Source organism: Crinia signifera, chromosome 2 (assembly GCF_055691185.1).
Source record: "Crinia signifera chromosome 2, ASM5569118v1, whole genome shotgun sequence".
Classification (NCBI taxonomy): domain Eukaryota; kingdom Metazoa; phylum Chordata; class Amphibia; order Anura; family Myobatrachidae; genus Crinia; species Crinia signifera.
This window is the reverse complement of record NC_139218.1, coordinates 170,767,465-170,774,620: the sequence shown is the minus strand read 5'-3', so window position 1 is coordinate 170,774,620 and position 7,156 is coordinate 170,767,465. Positions and strand designations below refer to the sequence as shown.

At 41.1% G+C, this 7,156-nt stretch overlaps 1 protein-coding gene across 1 annotated transcript in view; it reads left to right on the top strand.

Moving 5' to 3' along the window:
• Positions 1-638: 638 nt before the first annotated feature.
• The window catches only part of LOC146060209 (bromodomain and PHD finger-containing protein 3-like), a 587,893-nt gene continuing 581,375 nt past the window's right edge, over positions 639-7,156 (top strand). Inside the window, 1 exon segment of the mRNA XM_083173193.1 lies at positions 639-925. The gene's annotated coding sequence lies outside the window, so the exon portion shown is untranslated.

Below are 7,156 nucleotides of genomic sequence, written 5' to 3'. Positions count from 1 at the left end.
GGGAGCGCGCAGCTGGCGATTTATCGCCAGCAGCACTCCAAATCACTGGCAATATGGTCGCTCAGCGACCATATTCCCAGCGATTTCAGCCAATATTGCCCCCGTGTGTACCCACCTTAAGGCAGCAACCCTAGTGTCTGTCCACCTGCAAGAGAAGAGAGTGCCGGCCGGGTGGTCCATCTGGAAATTTCTGCCTGGGGAGAACACTGGACAATTTGGCATGATACTGTGCAAGTGCCAGCCAGCTTTACTTGCCCTCATACAAGTTTATAATTAGTTTGAAATTCAGTAAATGAGAGCTTAAAGTAAAAAGCTGATAGCAAATCCCATTTTGTTGCACAGATCACTGCTTCACCTATCCCATCCAACCAGTGCAATACACGACACAACTTGAATTTGTTAATTGTCTCTGCTAATTTCTAGTTGGTCGCTCTGTTCTTTAGGCCCATAGTAGGTCTTGCTGTGGGCAAATAACTCCCTACCTAGCTGCTGCGGATCTACTCTCTACCATATCAATTTGAGCACTGCCACTGAGCGAAATGTGGCGACATTATGCACTCAGTGTCAGTCGACAGATCTGTAGAACAAAACAGGCAGTATACAGGGGGGTGGAACGGCACGTCACCTTACGGCAGCGTTTCCTTTATTTTAGCGTCATGTTTCTGTGCTCCGGAAGCGGAAAGTCGTATCTCAGCGAAGATGTCATCCTTCTCTTGATAAAATACACAACCTTCTACTCTAACTAATCTATATGCCACCTTTAGTCATCCTCTAATCGAGCTCCTGCGTGCGCAACCGCTGTTGCTCGCTGACATTCTATTGCTATTCTTTGGAACTCGCTCGTAATTTTCGTTGCTTAAATAGCTGCTATTGTGCTATCTTCTTCTATATACATATATATAACGGATCCGGTGCACCCGAACACGTAAATGACGATTTCTAATTCTCTATGTAGCGTATGTGTCACTCTGTCGTCCATTTCCGTTCCGTTTGTGTGTGTGTGTGTACATATGATGGTTTATTTTTGTTTTTATTTGTGATTAGTTGCAATGTCCGTTTTTACTGTTTTAGTTTGTGTGTATATCCTTTAATGGCTTCTAGAGATGGCTGGTAGGGAGGAACATTTTTAATACTGAAACAAAAATATTATGAAGCATGCTGATGTGGACCCATAATTAGGCTTGCCATACTAGCCCTTTAAACTGGGACACATGAATTACAGATGTTCTGTGGCTGAATAAAATGTGAAAAATACAGGCTTTAAGTCATCCAACACAACCTGTGTAATTCATGTTTCCCAGGTTTAAATATATGGTAAATCTATTCATGTAGATTATTTTTATGGTGGGTACACAATACTCGATGTACGGTAGAGACTAGTTCCCATGCAGTATAGCTTACAGGAAGTGACGTTCAGTGAGGGCGGAAGTTGTTAGATGCCCTCACAACGTTTTTAAATTTATGTGTAATTCATGTAGGTGTCGTTTATTTTGTTTTATTTTTGCAGCATTGTACCCTCGCGGGCTCGCTACGCTCGCACGCTTCGGGCACGGTGGCTCGCTTCGCTCGCCACAGATTTATAGTCCCCCTCCAGGTATACGTGGACCCAGGGCATGATGGGAAAATTACCTAAACTGCATGGGATCTAGACACTACCCTCGATGTACCCATCACGGTGGGGGAAGGAGGAGTGGTGCCGGCATCAGCAAGTGCATACACGTGACTCACTGGTGCGTGGGCCATGCTGCAGCCCTTGCTTGCGATGTCCTCCATTGTACTGCATGTACAGATGACAGAGGATGCTCCTGGTGATGATGTGGGGGGAGTTTGCATCATCCGCATCCTAGTGCATACTCAATAGATGATATTAAGATTTTGTAGTTTCAACCCCTCTGAATTTGCAAAATCATTGAAAATATTGTCAAGTGTGTACCCAGCTTAAGGCAGAACTAAATACTGTTGTTACTTCAGAGAGAGCGTAAACTACTGTTTTGGAAACTATGGGGCAAATTTATCAATGGGGAATTCAGCTGTGGTTGAAAGCACCTTGCTGGACAAATATACTTACAATAGCTGCAATTTATGGAAACCAGGGGAGTCATTCAGATCCATTCACTGGCTGTGAATTTGCAGCCCAAGTGATTAATCAAATGACGTAAACGTGCACAGGGGCAGGGGTGTGTGAGTTTGGTGGGGTGGTGGCTACTTGCTCGTTAGGCTCTGAACACTCCCAACCCAGCGAGCAGGTCTGAATCGGGCCCCAGATCTCGCACAAGTGGACGCTGCACCATAGTGTAGCAAACACTTTTGTGTGAAGCCAGGATTCACATGGTCCAGCAAAGGGTAGGTTTTGCAGTGTCTTTGCCTTTATTTAACTGCTGTGGCAAAGGCTTTTTTCACCCTTATGAGGCCTACATACTGCATGGGGTCACCCTGCTGAGCGATGCTTGATCTAGAGCGCTCAGAAGGATCGCTCAGCACACAGAGCTGCACAATAATATGTCAGTGATGTGTGCTGAGCGAACTGTCAGGGCCATTGTTCACCAGTGAGAACACTGGCCCTGACTTGTGATCCAACTAGATTTATCCTGCATGCAGGATCTTAATATCGTAGCAACGGGTCAGAAAGTCAAATGTTTTTGTGAGTCTGCGGCCCCTTGCTTCGTGCACGATGCCTCCCTATGCTCGGCACACTATTTTTTCCAAAACTTTTTTATTAAGACATTCCGTGCACATTACATAGTATACATGCCGTAGTAGTTGTCACATTCTTAACATTCAGATGTGTAGAAATACATTTCCATCAATAATGGCATACGTTTGTGTACAGTCATTTAAGTCTTAATACATTTTTCAGAGTCAAATAAAATATTGTGTTAGGTCGCAAGTGATCACTGGATAGGGACTGGGGGGTCCTGTGCAGCCATTCGACTAAGGTACCATGTAGTACCGTATATACTCGAGTATAAGCCGAGTTTTTCAGCCTTCTTTTTAGCTGAAAAAGCCCCCACTCGGCTTATACTCGAGTCAGTGGCTTCTTTCCTGCGTCCAGCCATCCACTTCGCTGCCCGGCTGCACTTTAAACATAGGCGCGGCTACGGCAACATGGCCGCCGGCCTCCTGCACTATACATGTCCTCAGTGCATGAGGCCGGCGGCCATGTTGCCGTAGCCGCGCCTTTTTTCAAAGTGGAGCCGGGCAGCGAAGTGGACGGCAGGCCCTAAACACCCTGGAGTCGGATGATGGAGGAGGTAAGCGGTGGCTGCTCCCTCCCCCCTCCGTGTGTGGTGTCCCTTGCATGGGGATCAACCTGTGGTGTCCCAGCTGTCAGCACAGGAATCAGCCTGTGGTGTCCCCCAGCCTGAGCAGCCTGTAATGCATTATGCAGGAGTAGCAGCCTGTGGTGTCCTGCTATTAGGCAGGGGGAGCCCCCTGTGGTGTCCAGTTATTAGGCAGGGGGAGCCCCCTGTGGTGTCCTGTTATTAGGCAGGGGGAGCCCCCTGTGGTGTCCTGTTATTAGGCAGGGGGAGCCCCCTGTGGTGTCCTGTTATTAGGCAGGGGGAGCCCCCTGTGGTGTCCTGTTATTAGGCAGGGGGAGCCCCCTGTGGTGTCCTGTTATTAGGCAGGGGGAGCCCCCTGTGGTGTCCTGCTATGAGGCAGGGGGAGCCCCCTGTGGTGTCCTGCTATTAGGCAGGGGGAGCAGCCTGTGGTGTCCTGCTATTAGGCAGGGGGAGCAGCCTGTGGTGTCCTGCTATTATGCAAGGGGAGCAGTCTGTTGTGTCCTGGTATTTTTATACAGGGAAATATACCAGTAGCTGCTGCATTTCCCACCCTAGGCTTATACTCGGGTCAATAAGTTTTCCCAGTTTTTTGTGGTAAAATTAGGTGCCTCGGCTTATATTCGGGTCGGCTTATACTCGAGTATATACGGTAGATTGCAGGCTGTCATGTATCATTTTCCTGGTATTCAATGGGAGGGTTGGTATGTAAGAGTCCCATAACATAAAAACATTTCCAACTTTTTTACCCCTGTCTACCATGGCCTCCATCCAGTCCATCCTGAACAGGAAATGTAGTTTAGACAGAAATAGGGGAAATTGTGGGGGTGCGGGGTCAATCCAGCTTTGGAGGATGGTTTTTCTACCCGTTGCACTCAAAGCCAATAGTAATTTTTTGCTTTCTTTTGTCGCTCGGCACACTATTATAATCTAACTCAATGCCCACTTGGATCGGGAAGTAAGAACAAGTCGGATTTAAAGAAAAAATCATGTATAAATCATGTTGACTATTGACTGCATCCTGAACTGCCCAATGTGGCCGACATGGCACTTTCAACATATCACATTGAACAAACAGGCTGGAAGATCTGGAATGTCTGACCGATCGATGTTACCGGATTGGTCACCTGCATACTGGCTACAATTATCTGGCTAATCTGCTCATATCAAACGGATTGGCAAAATAATTGTTAAGAGTGTATGTCCAGCATAAGTGGCTATAATTCCATTGTAGTTTCTCCTGGCAGTTTTACTGTTAATTGCAAATACTTAAAATATATTGTGGTATGGAGCTGTATATTTATCATTGGTGCAGTAATGGGCTAAAAAATGAAATCCTATTTATCATTTTGTATAGAATTTTTGGCCCTGAAACTTGTAATAAAGTTTATATAATAATAATAATAATATATATATATATATATATATATATATATATATATATATATATATATATATATATATATATATATATATATATATGTTATATAATATTATATAATATAATAAGTTTATATGTAATATATAAATATGTTATAAAGCTGTACTTCTGTTTTCATTTTGTAATTTTTAGTGCCAAATTAGTTGCTAATCTGAAATGCACTATTGAACTTTTTATGGTCTGGAATATCCACCACTGCTTTGTGGAATAAGAGACTTTTTAATAAATGTTTATAAATTTAGGATTTTACTTTTTATTTTATTCTGTTTTGAATCTTGTCGAAGGCCTATAGAGACCCAATAACTAAAGGTCTAAACAAGGGCGCCAACTTACAACTGTATATATATATATATATATAAATATCACTAGAAATTTGCGCTAAGTAAATGTGGTCGCTACTAACACTAGACCCCCTACTAGAGGGATCCTCAATCCAATACACACCCAATAGTGTTATACAGCGCCCATAGACAATTTAATTGATATAATAATTTCAGTCTTTCCGCTTGTAATAAATTATTGTCAACCAAAAATTTCTTAAAAATAACACATTTATTATAAAACGTATAAAAATTAGATGCTCTTTGGATAAGAAGTGTTCTCTTGAAATTAGAATCACAAATACCAACTATTTGTGATTCTAATTTCAAGAGAACACTTCTTATCCAAAGAGCATCTAATTTTTATACGTTTTATAATAAATGTGTTATTTTTAAGAAATTTTTGGTTGACAATAATTTATTACAAGCGGAAAGACTGAAATTATTATATCAATTAAATTGTCTATGGGCGCTGTATAACACTATTGGGTGTATATATATATATATATATATATATATATATATATATATATATATATATATATATATATATATATATATATATATATATATATATATATATATATATATATATATATATATATATATATATATATATATATATATATATATATATATATATATATATTGAAAAAAGGCAAGATGGCACTCACTTGTAGGGAGTTCAGTCGGTGCAGGGTCCAGAAATGTTACTATAGAATCACACTCACCCCATCCACAGCAGCAAACGGAGCAAGATAAACGGATCAGCACTCAGTAATTGGTGAAGAAAGATAAAGTGTATTTACATTACACGCATGTTATAACAAACAGTGCAGACAGCTGTCCCAACAGCTGTTTCAACCCTGATGAAAACCGGGACACCCCGGTTGAAACAGCTGTTGGGACAGCTGTCTGCACTGTTTGTTATAACATGCGTGTAATGTAAATACACTTTATCTTTCTTCACCAATTACTGAGTGCTGATCCGTTTTTCTTGCTCCGTTTGCTGCTGTGGATGGGGGTGAGTGTGATTATATATATATATATATATATATATATATATATATATATATATATATATATATATATATATATATATATATATATATATATATATATATATACAGTGGTCGAAGTGGAAATTTTGAAGTGGGGGTATGGAAATTTTAAAGTGGGGGTATGGAAAAGTAAAGAGTGAATATAGTGCGCACCTTCGGACACCCCCCTGTCCATCAACGTCCCCTGCCAGACTGCCCCGTTGTACAGGGGTATTACAAAAGCACAATATGTGCTGCTGAGTGATCAGAGAGCATCCTGAGGGGGAAAAAAAACTTTTTTTTTTATCTTCAGATTAAAGTGGGGGTATGCCATACCCCCGTATACCGCCCCACTTCGACCCCTGTATATATATATATATATATATATATATATATATATATATATATATATATATATATATATATATATATATATATATATATATATATATATATATATATATATATATATATATATATATATATATATATATATATGTGTGTGTGTGTATATGTATATATATATATTATATATATATATATATATATATATATATATATATATGTATGTATATGTTGTGACCCTGTCTGCGCTGTGGGGTTAGCAGCACCTCTAAATACCTCGCTGTTAATAGAGGTATAGGGAAAACATAGAGAGAGAAAGAAAGTGTAGAGGTGCGCTGATGGCAGTTTCACCAAACCTGTATATATGCACACATCCGAGGGTCTCTTGGAAGTGGTATCTCACATCAAATTTATGATGCGAACATCTGTATGAAATACATATTTTATATACTTTTTATTGTATGAAATAAAAACTTTTTACTGCTTTATATGTGAGCATATATACAGTTCTCTTCCCACTCCCTCTCCCTCTCCTCCCTCTCCCTCCCCCCCTCTCTCTCTCCCCCCCTCTCTCTCTCCCCCCCTCTCTCTCTCCCCCCTCTCTCTCTCCCCCCTCTCTCTCTCCCCCCACTCTCTCTCTCCCCCCACTCTCTCTCTCCCCCCCTCTCTCTCCCCCCTCTCTCTCTCTCCCCCCTCTCTCTCTCTCTCCCCTCTCTCTCTCTCTCCCCTCTA